This window comes from Monopterus albus, unplaced genomic scaffold (assembly GCF_001952655.1).
Source record: "Monopterus albus unplaced genomic scaffold, M_albus_1.0 scaffold45.1, whole genome shotgun sequence".
NCBI classification, from domain to species: Eukaryota; Metazoa; Chordata; class Actinopteri; order Synbranchiformes; family Synbranchidae; genus Monopterus; species Monopterus albus.
The window spans coordinates 511,324-523,352 of NW_018127925.1; the positions used below are offsets into that span (position 1 = coordinate 511,324).

General features: G+C 42.1%; 1 protein-coding gene across 1 annotated transcript in view; it reads right to left on the bottom strand.

Annotated features, from left to right (window-relative positions):
* The window catches only part of LOC109960222 (leucine-rich repeat and fibronectin type III domain-containing protein 1-like protein), a 183,754-nt gene extending 172,773 nt beyond the window's left edge, over nucleotides 1–10,981 (bottom strand). The window contains exon 1 of the mRNA XM_020600160.1: nucleotides 10,120–10,981. The gene's annotated coding sequence lies outside the window, so the exon portion shown is untranslated. The remainder of the gene's footprint in view (nucleotides 1–10,119) is intronic.
* Between the last annotated feature and the right edge of the window lie 1,048 nt (nucleotides 10,982–12,029).

Consider the following 12,029-nt stretch of genomic DNA (forward strand, 5'->3'; position numbering starts at 1 on the left):
GAGGGGCTATAGGGATGTAGCAATTCTGTAAGATAAAGGGGAGCCAAACCATTTAAAGATTTAAAAACAAATAAAAGAATCTTAAAATGGATTCTAAAACACACCGGCAGCCAATGCAGGGAAGCCAAAATGGGTGTGATATGGTCACTTTTACTCCCTCCAACCAATAGACGAGCAGCAGCATTTTGGACTCTCTGGAGGCGGGCAAGGGCGACCTGACTGAGCCCAAAATATAGCGCATTACAATAATCCACATGAGACGTAATAAATGCATGTATTACCGTCTCAAAATGCTGCCGTGAAAGAACGGGCTTCACCTGTGCCAGCTGCCGGAGGTGATAAAAACCAGCCTGTACAACTGCATTCACCTGACATTCCATTCTAAGATCAGAGTCTATTTTAACACCAAGCTTAGTAACGGTGGACCACACATACCGTTCCAAGGAACCGAAATCAACTGGGGGAAAATCACCAGAGTTATTTGGACCAAACACTATAACCTCGGTCTTTGTATCATTCAACTTCAATAAGTTTAAGGTCATCCACTTCCTAACGTCATCAAAACATGACAATAGTGATGCAACTGATGATGCGTCCCTTCCCCTCAGGGGCAAATACATCTGTACATAACCCACATAACAATGAAAAGAGACCCCATGCTTCCTGAAAATAGAGCCAAGAGGAAGTAAGCATAAGGAAAAAAGCAGTGGCCCTAAAACTGAGCCCTGCAGAACCCCAGATACCAACGGGGTAGACGAGGACTCAGCATCAGCAACATAAACAGACATCGTCCTATCTGACAGATAAGACCTAAACCACTTTAAGGCAGTACCACGGATGCCCACTAACTCCTCAAGTCGAAATATTAGGATGTCATGGTCTACCGTGTCAAAAGCAGCCATCAGATCCAACAAGACAAGAGCCAAATAGACACCAGCATCTGTTGCCAAGTAGATGTCGTTAAAAACCTTTAATAATGCGGACTCTGCACTATGCCGAGCTTTAAAACCAGATTGAAAAATCTCCAATACATTTTACTTATCTAAAAAGGATTTCAACTGTTTAAAAACCACTTTCTCTAAAATTTTCGTAATAAAAGACAACTTAGAGATAGGCCTAAAATTACTCAAAATAGAAGGATCAAGACCTGGCTTCTTACGCAGCGGCTGCACTATTGAATCCGGCTGACTCGCTTGGAAACAGGAACAGAGGCAGCTTTGGGGGTCCGGCCGACCCACTCGGAAACAGGAACCCTGGCCCCAGCTGGCGGCTCCTTGTTGGCGCAATACATTTTGTTTATCTAAAAAGGATTTCAACTGTATAAAAGCCACTTTCTCTAAAATTTTAGTAATAAAAGACAACTTAGAAATAGGCCTAAAATTATTCAAAATAGAAGGATCAAGACCTGGCTTCTTAAGCAGCGGCTGCACAACTGCATGCTTATACTGTCCAGGGACAATGCCAGAGGACACACTGCTATTAATAATAGCCAGAACCAACATTCCTATGCAAGAAAAGACCTCCTTAAATAAGGACAGGGGAATAGCATCTCTAGGGGAGCCAGATGGCTTAACCTGGCTAACCACCTCCTCCAAAAATGGGAGAGTCACCGGCTCAAATGTATCAAAAACAGCCAAACAAGGGGCGCAGTCTGAAGGATCTAACACAGGAGCTGGAACAGAAGCCCTTATAGTGGCAACCTTCTCATTAAAAAACTGTAGAAAACAATCACACATCTCAACTGATGCTTCCATACAGGTAGGCTGTGAAGGGTCCAACACAGACCCAATTACTTTAAACAGAACACGCGGTTTGTGACTGTTAGATATAATAATATTTGACAAATATCCTCCTTTAGCTTCTTCAACAGTCTTCTGGTAGTTACGCAAACAGTCCTTTAAGATTTGGAACGACACCTGTAGTCCATCCTTCTTCCACCGACACTCCGCCTTACGGCAGGATTGTCTCGCTGCTCGAGTTTCAGTACCAAACCAGGGTTCCGGCCTTGCCCTCAGTTGCTAAATTTTCGGCGGGGACACCAAATCCATTATGGAGTAACAGGAAAGGTCGAACCAGGAACTAAGACCCTCTACATCGCTGGCGGCCATGTCCAGTTGCGCAGCAGCCTGATCAAACGCAACAGCAAACAGTCCAGCTGTAGAAGAGGTAATTGTCCGGCATCAAGAGCAGCTAGAAATTTTTTCACCAGTGGTTTATCCGGGCAGCACACATGCATATTAAAATCACCCAATAAAAGAATATGATCATAATAGGGCATAATACCAGACAGAAAATCCAAAAAGTAATCCACAAACTTCTTATTATATTTGGGTGGCCTGTAAATAACACAACACTGGATCAGACCGACCCAGTTCGAATAAAGTCAGTTCAAAACTAGAGAATAAGGGAAATGGTAAGGTACACTGCTTACAAAAGAAATTGTTCTTAAAAACAGACACTGTCCCACCTCCACATTCTGACACCTGTGGCAAGCCAAAATAGGAACATCCAGCCGGCAAAAGTTCATTAAAAGTACTGAACTCACCAGCATCAGCCCATGTCTCTGTCAGAAAAAGAAAATCCAGGTCCCGGGAGCTAAAAAAGTCCTTAGAATAAAAGTCTTATTCCTTAACGACCGAGCAATCACCAGGCCAATCCTTACCAGGCCCTGAGCCTGTGACACTGCCGGCCGGAAAACTCGTCTTCAGAACATGATGATCCACACCACGCCATCGGAGCCGCGAAAACAGGGCCTAACAGGCTGAGGACCCACTTCACCACCCACAACAGGCATCAAACAGGCATCGGTAGGATCCAAAAGACACCACGAAGGAAGAATACAGTTCCCAATCCGTCCGAAGGAAGGAAGTGGAGCACATCAAATGGGTCTTCAGCTTCACTAACTTTCCACTACGCCGACCCCGGCGACCCCACCGTACTTTAATTATGATGTTTAATGTAATGCTTTATTCACATGCCTAAATGTGAGTAGACATGTCAGTGTGCTGCGGCAGAGTTGTAGAAGGGTCCATGTAACGACTAATGCTTCTACCAGCCATGGCCTATCAAATCAACTCTTCCCGTTCTCCTTAAAGAGCAGTTGGCTCCCCAGTGGCAAACCTTTGTAGCTGTCCAGAGCTGAGGTTCCATTTACTTTTCTAAGGCATCTGCAATTGCACATATACATCTGTACCAGAACCCTCAAATAGTGTAGTTGGGAACCCAAAATACCATAAATCCATCATGTGACCTAATTTTCCATTGTGGATAACAAACACAGGTAAAATTTAACATAGTTCAGATTACAACGCTCATGTAACTCGTAACCAGTATAAGCTGGACACATGCAAGTTGACTTCATTTGAAAAACTAACCTGTCAGTTGGAATGTATTACTTCCAATATAATGGAATTCAATGTGAAACGTACAAAAATATTTGGGCCTGTGACAAATTCTTTGCCTTGGTCTGCTGTAATTTGCTTTGACCACGATTTAGTGTGCTGCTTTGGAGGTGGAATGATAAATATAAAACTATATACTATATAACCGGTTATATGCAACATTGCAGAGGTCGTTGTTTGTGCACCTCAAACAGAACCAGGAGTAATCATTCCTCCTGGTTTTAAAACAAAGGGGATTGCTGCTGCACCCAAATGTATTTCTAGAGACAAAGTCAGGACTCAAAGGTGGGTCAAAAGGATGATAAAACAATAGATCCCCATTTTTACCCTTGACATATATTAGGTGTCCATAGCTACTGGTTCTTGCTACAACCTTTATAAGAACACTGCTGGGTACTGTAGGTTAACAGGTTATACTGTATACTGTTTTCCTTGATTTACATAATCACAATAAATCTGTGACAAAAAAAGAACAATAAAAAAGTACTCTCTTAAATCAGGTCAGTTTGTTAGGATGAGGAAGAAGACCGAGAAGAAAAAAAAAAACAATAAAACAGTCGTCCGCAAAGATGAAATTTGGAAACTTACAGAACACTTTGGTTTAGCTGAGCAGTGTCAGATCCCTGCCTGCTTAACACAGCACCATTCTAATACCATGCTGCTTGGCATTCATCACGCTGCTCCCTCCCTCTTGCTCCCTCCCTCCTCCTTTTTTTTCCTGGCACCATCCCTCCCTCCTTCTCTTCACCTCTCACTCACTCTTTCAGCAGAATCTCTCACTCGCTCTACCCTGGTGAGGTGGGATTGCGCCACTGAACCAGCATCTGTTGCCACACACTCATCCACAAACCGTGTAGACATTTAAACCCCTACTGCAGTGGACAGCATGTCAATGTGTTTAGAACATCATGAAGATGTATTCTGGACATTAAAACTATAAAGCAGCATGTTGCCATAGGCCAGTCTTAACACCTAGAGCTTTCTGATGAAATATTCTCACCTTATGCTTCACTTTTTTTCTCTCATTTTCTATTCTCTCTTCTTCTTTTTTCTTGCCCTTACTTCCCACTTCTTCTTTGTTATCTTGCTTTCCTCTTCTTGCCATGCTCTTTCAAACCTCACTGCTCCTTATATTTCCTTCCTCCTTCCTTCCTTCTCATCCGTGTGCTTCAGTTTGCTCCTAATTGACCTGCCTTGTTGAATAAAGGTCAGTTCCCCACAAAATCCTTCCCTGTTCCATTTTTTTCTTTCTCCTTTCTACCTCTAGCATGTCTCCTCTGCGTCTTCCCTTCCTCTCATCTGTCCTTCCCTGCACGTCTTTCATGACTGCAACATCAGTCCATCTATGCATCAGCTCTCCACAGTGATGAAACTACAGTTGATTTTTCTCCTTTCTCGAAAATTCATTGAATTTTACTGTGAGTTCTGTTTTTCTGCTCTGTCTTTCATCCATATCGACACATCAATCAATTTGATTCCTCTGGAATTTACTCTTTTCTTCAGCTTCATCATTAAACTGAAACTAATCTAGCAATGACAGAATGAGAGGTATTTTACATGGCACCAAAAATAGAAGGCTTTATTGTTCAAAATTTGTTAGAAAAAAGTCCTTGGAACTCTTTTCTAAGTGATGACACATTATGAGGAATCATGACCAGTGAAGAGTCAGGCCTAAGCCACTCAGTACTCATAAATGTATGATGTATCATATGTTTTTATTCATAAAGACGGCCCCAGATTATGTTACTGTGTAAAAACCCAAAGTAAAACTGGATTTACTAATTCCATGCTTGTGACTAATCTGAGCACCTTCCTCCGTCCTTCACATCAAACCATCTTCATTCTCTTCTTTGACCCTTAGGTGCAATAAACTGTAAACACGGCAAACAACCTAGCATCTTCAGCTCTTGAAGAAGTAGGGTAGTTGACTCTCACTTTTTAATTGTCACATACCATTTACCATCAGTCTGACAACTTTGCTGCACTCAATTTGCAAGGAGAAGAGAGCCCACCAAATATATATATGTATAAAAAGTTGTAGCCACCTGAGTGATAGGACAGCAGTGTACTGTACATACAGTATGAAGGTACTGTTCAAAATCACAGCAAGTTTACTCAGCAGTTTTCCCAAACTTTCTAAACCGGGTCTGAAACCAGCCAGAGGGATCATTAAGCACCACTTTCACATCCTGTTTATACACTGGAAATCAGCATCAAACAAGTGCACAGATGTTTCTGCCTGTCCTGAATGCCTGCCTTGTATATGAGTTTGTGGATCCAGTCTGTCTTCACTTAAACCAGTCTGTCATGGTGTCTAAAGGAACCATATCACAGTTCATAAAACATGTTCATTGGCTATCTTGCCGAGGGTTAGATTAGATATTTAACATGTCTGTGCAGATCCTCAGTCATCCAGGTCATAGTAAACTGAAAAAACGTAGAAAAAATCAACTGGACTTAGATTTCTAGCTTGAAGACGTTTCACCTCTCATCCAAGAGGCTTCATCACCGATTAGATAATTAACTACTCTTACATCAGCAAATATTACATTAGCATTCTATTTCCGCCACAGAAAGCTAACAAGCTGCAACCTGGAGCTTCCCATACCTGTAGCCTGGTGGAACATGAAGAGCTGATGCAGTCGGTTCCACTTTGCTTTTCCACTGCATTTTTTTATTGCCGTCTTGACTGATAGATTTTAATTTTCAGAGGACAAGATATGGATAATAGGTGACGGGTAGGTCTGACATGGGGAGGAGAGAGATATTTTTGAAGATCTATTTTAAGTAGCCTACTTTTAATTTTTATGCCTTTGCATTGGTGATAGCCGCAGCCAGAGCCATTATGTTTTCAGGTTGTCCATCTATCCATTCATCTGTCCTTAACGCGATATCTCAAGAACACCTTGAGGGAATTTCCTCAAATCTGACGTGTCCACTTGGACTCAGACATGAACTGATTAGGCTTTGGTGATCAAAGGTCAGTGACCTCACATCTGTCCCATACCCAGGAATTTGACTGGTCACTAGAGGCATACATCCGTGAAGTGGTAATTCTAGTTCAATTAAAAGTTCTGTGTTGTCATACATCATATGTTTTCATGAAATTACATGTCACTGTGTTTATAACAATTTACGTATTTATTGGCATTGCAATTCTGAAGTGTTATGGAAATATTAAAAGCGCTAAACATGTTGATAAAAGTTATTCACCGCATGGAGACATATACTTAAAGAATTAATGCATATATCTATAAACCTACCATTTATAATCTTTCTTTTGAAGTGACTGACTTATGTCACCTAGTCACAAATAAAGGAATATATGCATTATGAATTTAACAGTTATATCTTACAGATGAAAAGTGATATAAAGTTATGGAATAGCCTACTATCCAAAATTATCCTCACTACATGCCACAGAAAGTAGGCAAACTACCGCCAGAGCAAGAGACAGTTAAATGTTAAGAAAGAAGAGGTGCCTCATTAATTTGTTTTTCAATAAGGTAACATCTGATGACTGACCTGTAAAGCCACATGTAATAACCCACATGCTGGACATCAGTAACCTTAGTTGTCAAACTATTTCTGTTACATACAGAAATTGCTATACTACACATTTTGCTGTCAAATGCCTACTACACAAATGAGAATGCAGTAAGACAGTGTAGCTTCTCTGCCACCCAGTAAGCACGACCTTGGTCGCACTACTATGCGGTCATCTAGCCAACGACTGCCCTGCATGTTTACATGTGTGGACACCAGTCACTTGTTCTTCATTTATTCATAACGTTGAGTCAGTGATTCATAATACCAGTAGCATAGCTGTCACTTCTCACTTATGAATGTTACAGAGGGTAAAATGTATTGTGACAGATGCATTGAGCCTCTGTTCCAATATAATCCATCCTTATGTGAACCACCACGCTGTACATCTTATCACATATAGGTTACTGAATGTGATAATATGAACACAATGGCTACAACTATGCTTGCTAAGTAGAGCTAGCTAGGTGGCACATTTGTGAGTGATCACATTTCCAAAAACATCAGGGCACATTTCCAAACTGGCATTACTTGAATAGATTGACCACATATCCAAAAACTAGTGTTGCACTCATGAAAGCGTTGTTCCATGCCCAGAATGCGGTTAGCTCGCTGACACAGACCCAGCTGAATGAAGGGTGTGATAGGAGCGAAACAAATATGCATGTGCAGCCCACTGCACAACGCGGAAGCAAACCTAGAAGAAAAATACTTTTTGGGGGGCAAGTACACCAGGTAAGCACCTTTCACTGGGTAGAATGGGTACCTTCTGTCTGTTATGTAGGTTTTATAATACATTTATAGTACTGCCTCCTGAGGGGTGCTGAAATTTTGCTCTTCAAACCCATCTCCAAAGTGATCAAAAGGCAGAGGAGACATGGGAGGAGGGTTATGGGTCAATTAGTTCCTACACTGGAAAAAGTCAGCAGCCACTACACTTAGCATGTGGTGTCTGTTTTGCACTTTTTAATGTATTAAACAGACAAGATGTAACATGCTAATAAGTGACCCTTAGAGGTGCTGGTAGGTAGATTTTATCACTTTTATAAAGACAAGCGTTTGAGTCATTGCTTTTGAAAATTAAATAGGTGTGTGTTTGTGTGTGTGTGTGTGTGTGTGTGTGTGTGTATTTTCACACACAGGTATTCAGTTATGAATGTCACAGGTGTTTGCAAAAAAAAAAAAAAAACAGTGGTACTTCAGGTCATGAGAAAAATTAATTGATATAGTTACCAATGCTTACTTAATGCAGTTGAATTTTTAGTTTTAAGCTCCTGGAGTGAACTCCATTTCCATGGCACTGTGAGAACATCCGGTTTCAGTCATGTATAGAGGTATTCATGAGTGGGACGTGAGGATGCATGGGCAGTCCAACTCAAATAACAGCTTGACCAAAATATGAGCTATAACCTGGAATATCACATGCATGTCGGTGTGACAGAGATTTCAGTTACCAGTACCCATTTAGATAATCCAATGCCCAGCTCATTACAGCACATCAGCTACTTAGTGTACAGAAGCTCAATTGAAATGTGCCTGCAGTCTTCTTTGGACATATTTGCCTAGCTCAATCATAATAACATCTTCTGTCAGTAGGGTTTTTACCATTACTGTCATGGTTCAAATGGGGTCATGATCAAAGACATATTCTGGCAGAAAGTGCTCTTTGTGAATCCATTTACTTTCAGCATATCCCATTGCAATACAGCATGTTACATTACAGATTAGCTGCACAGTATGATGCATGCCTTAAGACTGATCTGAAGTGCATTAAAATACACATAAAATGAACATTTGTCACTATTAAGCCTAGAGAGCACTTCAAGCCACATTCAAACAAGATGTTTCAAAACAAGCAATAAGGAATGACATAGGTAAGAAAGACTGAAATATCAGAAGTGGGTTTCAGCTAAGCCATGGGTGGAGACAGAAACGGGAAAACCAGCTACCAACTTCCTCTATACCTCATTTAATCTCACGTGTCTTTATAGTGTTTTAATAAGGCTTAGAGCCATTACAAAATGCCATCAAAATGCAAATGCAATAGTTAGGGACAAGAACATTTGCCAGGTAAAAAGGAGCTGATGAGCTGACACAGCAAACTGAACTGTTGGCTGTGTGCATCTCTCACTTCAGCTTTTTTGTGATTTCCCCTCTGTCTCCATGGTGCAGCAATGACCATTATGCAGCAATCCACAGGATAATACCATAAGTAGCTACTGTACTTGGCTTCCTGTATGCTATTGGTAGGTCTTTCTTAAGGGATCATCTCAATGCCAGCTGCAAAACCTGCTCTTTCTATCTTTCCTTATTCATCCACTCCTACATCTTCTCGGTCGGCATCCCCCTACTGCTTTACCAAGAGCTCCAGATATACTTCATTCCATTACATTCCCCTGTCCTCTCCTGTTTTCTCTATACTCGCCTCTCCTCTTCCCCAGAAACACCTTTCTTCTATCATGCAGCCCATCTCCTCTCCCCCTTGTTACTTGTCTGTATTCCGTCTCAGCACCCCCTCCTCTACCTTATTCCCCAAACAATCCCTTTAAAGCCCCTCCTATCCCCCTCCCCACTCTTCCAAGTTTAATTTAAGTATTTTCCTTTCTTCAGTTCTACTTTTCTTCCATAACCAACCATCATTCCCATTTTGTCACTTCTCCTTCATATAACCTCTCCGACCCCTCTTTGCATCCTCTCATCCTCCACGCCATTTCATCCACCAGCATATCCACAGCTATTTTTTCTTTTCACTCCTCTTACCCTGTCTCATCTCCTCATCTGTTTCAGACCTATTTCTGCACCCTTGCCATGCTTTACACCCCCCACATCTCTTCCCACTTCTCTCATCCTTTCCGTTTGCCTTCAATCTACAGAGGATATTATCATCTTTAAACCGTAAGGGAGATACAACACCGGCGTCATTATCTCCCCATCTGGCTTGTCTTCTCTCTCTCTCTCTTTCTGTGTGTGAGTGTGTGTGTGTGTGTGTGTGTGTATGTGTGTGTAGCTTACTCATCTTGGGTCCTCTAAAATTACAAGTCAACATCTCAGATACGTTGCTGCATGAATAAGTGAGAAGATGGAGAAGGCAGAAGGTGATGAAGAGAAGAGATGAGGGAGAAAACGGTGCCATAAAGACAGAAAAGAAAAGTAGATGAAGAGACTGTCATACCTGCGCGTCGCGTCCCTCTCCACCTCCCCGGCTATTTTCCGTCGGTTTCTCCACTTGTCAAGCCAGGTGGGGATCTCCACTTGGCACCGAATAAGTTAAATAGTAATCCTTTTGGTCAGGCAAAATTTCAAACCAATTAAGACATCATATCCACTTTTCTTCCTGTCTCGCACCGCACAAGGCTGGTCGCGCCGCGGGGCTCCTGGAGGGGTGGTGGGACAAGCGAGGTGTTTCAATGTAGTTCCCGTTGAGTTTGCATTAAAAATCCCGGTGCGGGTACGCGACCGGTGGCAGCTTACCCTACACCAATCCACTGTCCGCTGGTGAGCCACTGGAAGAGAACTGTTAAAGTGGGAAATACGACGTTACACCGGCGCACCGCCGCGTTGCGCACTCATTGCTCTCCACATGAGCTCCCCGCTTCTCCGTTAAGACTCCGTTAATCCGTCCCTTAAAAGAAAATACCAAACTGTCGAGGGTTAATGGCGCTGGAATCCGGTGTTTAGTGAGAGAGTAGAGGAAAAGCAATGAATATAAATAGTAAGGGAACGACTCTGGACTTGATGATAACGGGCACGGCTGTGTTGTTTTAGGCTACTCAGCCGGTGTCCACGTACATGTAAGCTCTCCTACAGATGCTCTCTGCTCCTCCGTTCAGCAGTCAATCTGCACCAGCGTCGCATTTCACTCATTCACAACTCTTTGCATTTGATCTGCCCTTGGTTATAGAATAATGATCCTTTCCGTTTGCTTGTCGGTAGGTGATATTCCGTCTCAAGGTCTTCCACGGGTAAAAATATTTAATGACTAAAACTGAATAATACAAGTAAAAAGAATAGAAAGGGAAACTGCAGCTTGATAAATGGTCGACCCCCCCCCCTTTCAGCCACAGATGGGCCTTTGTCTTGACCTCCTTCTCTCCGAGTCGTTGGCTCCGATGGGAGACACCGGACAGCAGTGGGTGCTGCCCGATGGATGGAAACCTATGAAGAGAGGCGTTGCAGATCAGAAAAATGTAAGCCTCAAACAGGGTGATAAATTTCGCTAGGAAAAAAAGCCTGGAATCATTTATGTCTTTTTTTTAATTATTATTCCCTCCTTAAAAACCCATGTGATCCGCCATGGTGAGCCTCTCCGTCCCCTCCTTCAGCTACTTTCACACTGTGCTGCGGTGTGTCCCGGGAGGCGATACGCCTACCATCTCCTCTCCTTTCTTCTGTCCCTTCTCCTTCTGTATCCGTGCCCTGTTCTGTGTAAGTCGTTGCTCCATGATGACAAGCTGGTAATAACGAATGAATGCGTTATGACCACCATGCGTAATGCCATCGCCGGGGCGTTTGCCTAGGCGAGGCAGCTGATATGGTTTAGGGTCATGAGGAGACGGACACGGACAGAGGTTCTCACGGGGACCAGAGGTTCTTGAGAATGCAAGGACGTACTTTTGGGCTAAAAAAAAAACAAGAAAGAAGGGGTACATTACTTTAATGTTATTATTTAATTCGTTTTTCAGGTAGTACAAACACAAAAACAATCACATTTTTTAAATACTGGCTTTGCATGTGCTGCAATGCAACAAAATGGTGTTGAATATTAACGCTAATTTGGATAATAGAATAGTGTTACACCGAAGTTTCCAGATATTATTAACTGCCAGAAAACAGGCTCACAATTTCTCAGCATAGATAAATAGATGTGATGGTGGGCTCTATGGAAGAGAGACTGGCAGCTACTTCACATACATTTAAAATAATAGTTTCATGCTTTGTGAAAAACACTTATTCTCTTTCTTAATGAGAGTTAGAAGTTCAATGCCACTTTCCTGTCTGCACAGTAAATCAAATCAAATCAAATTTTATTTGTATAGCGCCAAATCACAACAAAGGTCATCTCAGGACACTTTACAAAGTAAG